This window comes from Trachurus trachurus (assembly GCF_905171665.1).
Source record: "Trachurus trachurus genome assembly, chromosome: 24".
NCBI lineage: Eukaryota > Metazoa > Chordata > Actinopteri > Carangiformes > Carangidae > Trachurus > Trachurus trachurus.
The window spans coordinates 19397481-19407225 of record NC_139910.1 but is presented as its reverse complement, the minus strand read 5'-3'; positions in this window follow the sequence as shown (position 1 = coordinate 19407225).

The window sequence follows — 9745 nt, the reverse complement described above, 5'->3', positions numbered from 1 at the left end:
TCTATATACAGTCTGCTGATGAAGACTGTGATGCTGTTGAAAGTTCAAAAATGCAGTGTGTGATAAACAGGAAAAAATAAAAGTGTCTTTAAAAAAAACAGCTACATGTCTGTTGTTGGGGATCTGATGTCACATCTGGAAGGAATAATAATTATATCTGAAAAAGTGGAAAATATGAGAAGGTTGGATATTTACATGTAGCTTGTCCTTTGAAACACTAGGGGGCAACAACAGCCAACTAAACTAATCACAGCAACCCACTGACCAATGTCCATCCAGTGTTAAAAGACCAGAGAAAGATGCCCAGCTGGACTTTTGTCTTCTGGAGAACTCCAACTACACTTGGATCATACCAAAAATGAAGGTACAAACGCTACACATGGCTACATCCAAACATCACACTGGTATCTGATGAATAGTGTAACAATCTTCTCTGTTGGATTCTTAATCTTAGCTGAGGAAAACCTGAACTTTGTGGATTCAGACTTTTTGCTAGAAGATTGCAGAGAATTCCAACACCAGTTCAGAAAGTGGAGTTTATTTTGTGAAAATGATCTGGCTGAACAAAACATGAAAGTATCATGAACTTGTGTTTGTCGCAGACTTTATTTCCTGCAACAATCCAAAAGAACATCCAACAAATTGTGGTTCATTTTGTGTGTGCATGCGTGCGTGTAAGCAACTAATGCAATTGGTAAAATCAGTCACAGTTTCAAAATAAAAGTAGTATGTTGACAATACTCTGATTACAGATCTTTAGTTTCACACACACACATATCATTTTCCTGGGTGTGAAACCGTTAGGAAAATAATAAACCATGTAAGCTATAACCATCACTGATAACATGGACAGGAACATACATGTTAATGTTGCTCTTGCTGCGTATGTTGACTAAGCAACTGACCTGAAACGGTTAATGCCTGTTTAATAAGTGAATAGATTTATCATGGTGAGGCTTCTCCAGTGTAACTCTTGAGTGTATTTAACTGAACAGTATGATAAACTCAACTTTTAATTTTTGCCTTCAGGGTGACGTTAGGAGCTTATTACCTTTAAAAAAACGTCAAGCAAGTTAAATCGTCCTTGTAGAGTTCCCACTATGGCTGTAAATTAAAGTGTTTCATGTCCTGGTTTATTTAACATCACATACAGAATAAAGGTAGATCCATTTGTTCTCTGATTATAAATCAACTCTAGGTTCTATATTGGTACTGTGAAAGGGTCAAAGCCTCATTCCACGCAGCTTGGATTTAGAAACTTAAGCCTTAAACCAATCATGAAGACGTCACAACAAAGCAATTTCATATATATTTTTTATTAGATCGCTAAGTGTACACTCAGGGAAGAGACTCGAGCTCCCCCTCTGATTGGCTGACCTCTGACATGTGGAGCTCCAGAGAGGCCTGACAGGAGAGCTCATGGATCATCACATCAAATGAAACAGAGGAAAAGTGTAGAATCCTGCACTGTGGCTCTGTATGTTTTATACACTGAGCTCCGTTCCCTGAGGAGATTTTTTTTTCTTTCTGTCTGCAGCAAAGCTTCTAAAAATGGACTCCTCCGAGCAGGACTGGGAACCCTGTTTTTAAAGATCAAAAGGAATCCTGCGGTATCAGCTGTCGGGTCGATCAATGCCCTCGGTAAATGTTAAACTTGAGCCGGTGACTTTTCCTCACATTTGGAACGCTAAGTTCTCCCACCAGGTCGCACATCCTGTGACATGTGACTGCACCATGTGCCGTGTGGAGGCAGACACACACCGTCTGCATCCTGACGGAGCAGAGAGAGAGAGAGAGAGGCTGGCTGGCTGGCTGAGGAGGATGTGCACGTGTGAGGTCATCATACACACAAGCACATGCTCCACGTCGCCATGGAAACAGGCATCTCCTCATGGAGGCCAAGTTTCTTCTTTTTTTTTGCTTTCTGTTTTCCACCAAGGCCTCCAGGTTTGGCAATTAAGTGAGAGATGTCAAATGAGGAATTTCATTCTAAAATGAGAGATACAAAAACAGAGCCTCCTACTCTCAGAGTATGATTCATACCTATACTGATGCAAAATTAAAACCACACTAATCCCTCCAGACTGCAGATATATTGTCTAATGGATAACACACACACCCCCATCTCTAAAATAGCACATACAGTGGTGATAAAGTGTTATAATCCTCACTTAATCTGATTTCAAACAGAAGAAACTGTCAATAAATGAAAACAGGGTTATTTAAAAAAAAACAGGCACATGTGTTTGTTTCCACTCAACCTGAACCTGCTTTATGTCAAGAGAAGGGGAATATGCAGGAGGACCCCACACTGCTGCGTATGAATATCGGACAGTTAGTGATGATATTATGAAACTTGCAAAGGGGTTGGGGCGAGGATCAAGGCTGTAGAACAGACACTGATGTTTAACCTTACATAAACTCTGCTGGTACTTTATTAAGAACACCTACTGCAGCTAAGACTAGCGTATAGTCTTATACAACAGCCCTGCAATAAATCCTCCTTCATGAAGGCTGCAGTTTGTCGAGCGTGTTTGTTTTTTTAGCACCGGCCTCTGTGATTTGAATGGGGTGGATGAAATAATAGACTATCCCATCAACACAACACAAATCACAGCAAGGTCTTCCTAAGTGACAACTGAGAGTTTCACATCCAGGGATATTTGTTTTCAGTGAAAACATGTTAGAGTATATTAATCACATTTGGCCCTAGTGAGAAGCCACCATTCAGACACACACACACACACACACACACACACACAAACACACTCCCCCAATTAAATGATACAGGACTATATAAGTGGCTCACACAGTCAATATAATCCATGTTTATCCAGCCAATAGCTGATGTTGTTTATGTTAAACCCTAAAAGCCCCTTGTAAATTCACCTTTGCACACCATGTACTAATGATTACAGGGACACTGGGTGGCTCTTGTTCCCTTGGCGGTGCATAGCAACAACATTATGTATAAAAGCATTTCTAAACTCCTGCGGTAGCCTGAGCAATCACGGTGCTTATGTCGACTCAGGAGCTAATAGACCATTGTTCAAGCGGAGCAATCTTACATTTTCTTGACCTTTTTAGTTCTGCCCTTGTGAGATAATTTGAGTACCGCATGACTGTCACTACGGGCAACGAGAGGATGCCTTGGACCGCTTTAAGCTCCAAATATATTCCGAGGCGTTTTAATTTCATCGGGTGAGGACACACAAACTCACATCATAGGACTTAGGATTCTGAGAAGATGCTCAAGGTTACCCAGAGATCCCAGTGCTTGTTCCCATTAGGATTCAAAGTGGAACATCAATTTGACAACACTACGGGTGTGAATGCAAATACCTGCTCCTTCTACTGAAGCATCACAGCCTGTTAAAGAAGGGGGGGGGGGGGGTATGCTGTGCCAGCATCAGTTACCCAATCAGTTTAATTTAACTGTCATGAATTCACAATCACTTATGCCAGAAACAGAATTAGCATACATTGCATAAATCTTCCTTTTCTGGGTGTGATCGACATCCAAAAAATACTGAGAGTACATTATTCCATTTTCAAAGACATCATGTTTCAGGAAACATAACGAATGCAGAGCCTGGATTACCCACAAGGCAGCTCTCCCTTGTTATCGGTGTCCTCTAAATGTCTGTAAAGCACACATTTCCTTTTGAATTTTGTGGTTTTCGAAAGCAGTTATTTTCTTGGGACATTTTCTCAAATGTGTGCACATGAGTCTCACCACTTTTTGTGAGCTCAGGAAGGCAATGAATTCATTCATGAGCCTGAAAAGAAAAAGTCAGATTTTAAGGGCCAAACTTACTGTGAAAAAGGCAGGGCTTTATTTATTGGTTCAAAAACACAAAACACACAACTTGTATTACAATTACTGCACAGTCAACATTAACAATAGCAACTGTCCCAAATTCAGTAGTCTTTTCTACCTTCTCCATTTCATCTTCTGAGCCATTTGCAATGATCCTATATGAACTACACACTCACATTTTCACCACTTGTCAAATCAAGTTAATCTGAGTCTGTCTGTGCTTATTCAGAGTTCTCTCATGCTTGTTTAATTAACATGAGTGTGTCCACAGGGATCCTGGAGTGTCAGTTTGAGAATAAGAGACTATTGCATGCTTCTTTTGAGTCCACTGCACATCTGCACATTAACACACACAAATAAAGCAGTACACACATAGTATTGCATTAATACATTGGGAATAACTTTTAATTGTGGGCACCAGCTGTGGTATTTAGCAGGGCCGTTGCTAGAAATTCTGGGGCCCCTGAAAGAATACTAAAGTGGGCCCCTGACTTTTCCACTTTTTTCTTAGACTACGTATGTATTATCATTTTTTATTTACCCTACTTTGTTTTGATGCTAATGCAGCATTACTATGAGTATTAGTCAGGGTCTTATGCAGAATAATTCAGTCATATAAAGATTAAACTACTGGGTTTGTGGGCCCTACTGGGCACTGGGCCCCTAGAATTATCATCACCTTTCTCCCCTATACAACGGCCCTGGTATTTAGTAATACTTGTAAAAAAAAAACAACTAGCCAGGGAGCTTCTCTGTGCTTCATTTCCACACTTTAGTCTTTATTCTTCTTCTACGCTCACAGCCCGCTCAATGAAACACACTGTAGCGCCCTCTTTTGGTTCTCATCCATATAGCACAACACAACACCAGCAATATGTCTTGGTGTCTTGAAATGTTCAATTTAATAATGCTTTGTTTATATCAGCCAGTGAGCACCAGCACTTGTTTTGTTTGTTTTTTACACTCCAAGCGCTGTAACTGATGATTGGCCATTTGCTCTGTGGTTTCTGGCTGTGAGAGGATTTGTTCTCCCTGCAAACCAGTGAACAATGATCACGGACCATGAAACTGGGTGATACAGAAGCCTTGCTAGACTGGTGCACACACTAACAAGTGCCTCTTTGACTTTATCTTATCTCCTTAGGTGAGCATCACTTCATCCACCATCACCATGCGTCCTCCTGAGACATCTGCAAGTTCCTGTTGCTTAGTAATAGTCTTCAGTGCTATGATTAAAGTGAGCTTCAAAGCTCTGGGCACGCTCATTACTCACTGCTGGCTGCATAATGAATCCCAGGGAGGAAGCTGATTAAGACCACCATTTTTTTTATAATCACATGTCTCAAGAAAATCAAACTCATCTCGTCTCAGTGCTCACTGAAAGTATCTGTACCAGAACAAGTCACTGAGGTCAGTGGAGGTGTCGCTGGTCTGATATCTGCTGTAGAAAAACTCTACTGACCTTTTCTGTGCAGGCAGTGTATTCCACATGAGGCTACAAGCTGCCAGCAACCTCATTTGCTCTGCTTTCATGTCTCACAGTCCACCCAGATTAACTTCTCTTTGATGTGTCTTTTGGGCTGACATAAAGGTTGGCAGCTTTGAAAGGCAGATGCTACTATTTCAAATTAAATACTGACTTACAATTATACATATTACACATGCAATACTTGTGATGGCAGTTGTGCCATGTGTCATTTTATTCTTTTGTAAATGTTAAATTGTATTTCATTCCATAGAAATAGTATTTGTTGTTTTAAAGAAAATATACAAAATGTTTTTGTTTTTTGTTTTTTTTGTAGTTAAAGGTACTTAAAGGCACACTGTGGTGTCATACAGGTACACTGTGGAGTCGTACAGGTACACTGTGGAGTAGACAAATATATATTAGCCTACATTAACAGGTCCAAGCCAAAACATCTAGTGTTAACCTTAAACAAACATGCATTCCATTACTCATGAGATATTTCATTTTTAAAGTAGAGGCTGCTTTCTGTGATTCATCCAGTAAATGTTCTTTCCCATTCCTAGCCTCATTCTAAAATCTGTTTCTACAGCGTCAACCAAATCTAGACTGTGTTCAGCATCTCTAATAGATCTGATGGTCCAGCTTTTAAGTGTTGAATTTCAGCAAATTACTCTCTATACTTGCATGATTTAAGTTTCCAGTGAAGGTGAAAAATTCTTTGGGAAGTGCTGTCTGTCGATCACTAATGTCATCGTGCAGTCACATTAAAACCAATCACAGAGGCTTTCTCTCATTAAAGCTCCAGCTGAATCTCTACAAAGAGCTTCTGGGGGTGGTAGTTACTCAAGTGGCTTTTTGTGTGCATGTTCAAGGTTAAATAACGTGTTGCAGAGTCAGACACAATGTGTGGCAACCGATGCAGAGCGTAGAGTTCATACACACAAAGCGCAGGAGTCTGTGGGTGATGCACAGAGTTGATCCACAAGGTAACGTGGATTACCATCGATATTTGTTTTTATTGAATTTTTCCCATATTTCTAATAACCAGCTACATAATCCTATTCAACTCCTGTGTATTGAGGCAGAGGAATTTAAATGTCTCATATTTGACACTTCTTCTTGGTTTTTATTTGAAGTGTTGATCCATAAGAAGATACATTCAAGACCAAAGACACAAAAACAAAACAGTGAGACAGTAAACACACCAGGGGCTGACTGTCAGGCACAGCAGTGAATACAACTCCCTGGCATGTCAACATACTGTTGACTGCACTGAAAAGTATGACAGGCAGGTGTGTTCAAAGTGAAAGCAGGCTTAGGGTGGGGGTGTGGGGGTGTGTGGGTGGGTTGGGGGGGGGGATCAATGTATGGAGGAGTAATGCAGGAGTAATGCATAAATGCACAGCAGGCGCTTGTCGCCCTCGTGAAAGCATTCAGTGGAGAGAGTGACAGGAAGTGGAGTCCCTGAGTGGAAAAAGGAGGCACAGGTGTTGCACTGGGAGCAGGATAATTAACACAGCGCTTAAATGCAGGCGTCACACAACATCACCAGGCTCCCAAACGTCATGCTTTACATATATAATGATGTTTTTTTGTTTTGTTTTTTAAATGCACAGGCCATTTCATATGCGGTATACTCACAATAAAGATTAAGATTCACAGTTGATGATTTACAATAAAATGTATTGTTGTTCAAATTTAGCTGCTGCAGAAAATGTCTTAACATATTGCCTATAAAAACACAAAAATGGATTATCATTAAGGGATTATGTGTTAACAAGCTTTCAAAATGGGAATACATCACATACAGGATATAATACTAACTGCAAGTAATTTCTCTGTGTCCTGGCCTTGAGAAGCTGTTTCTGCTGTATCACTTGCTTCAACAGCCAACGCTTCATCGTAGTGCACATTGAAAGAACACAATCAACAACTCTTTAACCTCATGAATCAGGGGTGGAAATCTTTCTCTTATAGTATATTTCATTTTACACGTATGATGGTCAAAAGACATTTGTGTGACCACAGGTGGTGAGCTGCTGTAACCTGTAGCTCCTTCCCCTCAGAGTTCAGCATGGTCAAGGTATGATTGCTTTTTGGTCCGTGGTTTGAATTTGTATGTCAGAAGTTCACCTGAGCTCTAATGGAAACATCACTGCAAATCATGAGGGACATTTTCTCACTCTTATCTGGTGGTATCCACTCTACCACATGACCTTTGTCCAGGTTAAACAACAGTGTCTGAGATTTGGATGGATGAATGAATTTAATTTATGATGCTACAGATATCTGATATTTGAAATGACTGGAAAAATATGTAGACAGGCTATGTTTTAAAATTTTAACTTTTTATCCTCTGAACATGAACATTAAGACAACAAGAGATTAAAAACAGCTTGGAAAATAGCCTTAAAGGGATAGTTCAGCTTTTTTGAAGTGGGGTTGTATGAGCTACAAATGATTATTAAGTAGATGCAGTAGAAAGGTCTGAAAGGTTGAGAAACACCGGTGCATCACGCTGCACCAAGACACAGGCAATACAATGTTGTCAATGAGGGATGATTAATCAGCGTATTTTCACCGCTTACGAGAAGTCCCTTCTCAAAATAATACACCAGTATTATTTTTCAAAAAAGCTGAAATATCGCTTTACAAAAGTGTGGCATATAATGTAACACAATAACAATGTGACCTACATTTATTTGATGTGGCAGCAAATTAACACTGGTTTAACTGATAGAATCTCAGAGTACCTGCTGTAGAAAATGACAGAAAAAGCCTAAATGTGATGTTAGAGGAGTTTTCTCCAAGGCTTTCTGTCTCATTGAGCCACAATACCTTAACAAACAAACAAACAAACAAACAAACACACTTCAGACAGGTTACCAAGGTAAGAAATGTCTATTTCTTTATTACATTCAACAGTACAGTACACTGAAATTGCACATTTTCACCAGATATAGCAGCATTCTGACTGGCAAATGGGACTAATCAATAGGCATATCCAAAACGTTTAAAATTCAAACACACGTGTTCAAAAATGTGTCACGGTCACTTTTGGACCACATTCAAAATCCATTTAAGCCATAATTTACATGCCTTGTAAAAACAATTTCTACACAGCTAAAAACAGATTGTCCTTTCCTCCCCACGACTCATGATTCCAGTGGCAAGGAAAAAAAAGACATATGATCAAGTCAAACCCAGCAGCGCCTGGTTTCTTAAGCACAATATTATTAGAAAAGGAAAAATCCATGTGTGGATACCTTCACTTGGTATGTGCCATTCAGTGCATTCCGACAGTTAAAACGTGTTTTGATTGATAATTTCCTTCAGATGACAACTTCACTTATAAGCTCTTAACATTACTCAGAATGCCGTTGTCTTATACTCAGAATAGAAATGTGTACTGTGGGTCGAGTGGGTGGGAGAAGAGCCTTAGGTAGAGTGATGGCATAACAGAGGCAGCAGGTGCAGCCATGGTTGTATTGTCTGGTCTACTGAATAGGGCTGGGTATCCCAATTAAATAACTTTCACACCTAAATAAATATGTAATCAATACTTTTAATGATCTTAGAGTCTATAATCATTATAACTCATGATGTCAATAATATATTTTTTTTTACTGTGCAGAAGCAGTCTGGCTGAAGCTTGTGTTGAGGCTGTTGACATTTGAGAACCTACAGTACTATTCTGATATAGGTACCATGACTTGGGTACTGGCACTGCCCAGCCCTATTACTGAAGACCCATTGAAGATTATTTGTGCTGTTGGTGCAGACAAGTGTCTCTAGCTCCTTTTACACAGCTGGTTCAAAGTGGGAACATTGTGCTTTTCAGTCTACCTCACAGTTTCAATGTTCTGCCTTGCAGGTGGCAATGGAGGTAGACAAAGAGCTGGATTCCACGTCTATGTAGAAGGTTTTGAGTTGGTGTGGCAGGACGGGAAGCTGTTGTGTGACACATCATGCCTCTGATTCTGGAACACCAGCCTGCTATCTATAAATACACCGGGGCACCGCTACGCCAGACTTGTTTGGTTCAGTCTGAACAAGCAAAGGTAGCAAAACGAGGTGTCGTCTTCACAGCAATACAACAAGATCTCTGTGTAAAAGGGGCTTCTGGCTTTCCTACAGAATAGTTTACCAAGAACAGTTGTTTACCTATAAAACCAGCTAAACAAAAATCAGCTTGTTGTTGTTTGGTCTTCCATTTTTTGACAAAAACAATCAATGCAGTTAATCAATGAATGATCAGTGACCTAAACAATTAAGAATCTTCACAGACTCAAAGGAGACTGGACTTCAAGTGTCGTTCAATTGAAAAAGCAGATGTGTTAGAGATCTAGGAGATGTGATTATACATTACTGAATGTTAGAGATAATGTAGAATTCAGTAGAGTCAAAGCTCATCTGACCACAATCACACCAGGGGTCGTATTTATCAAGTGTGGCAT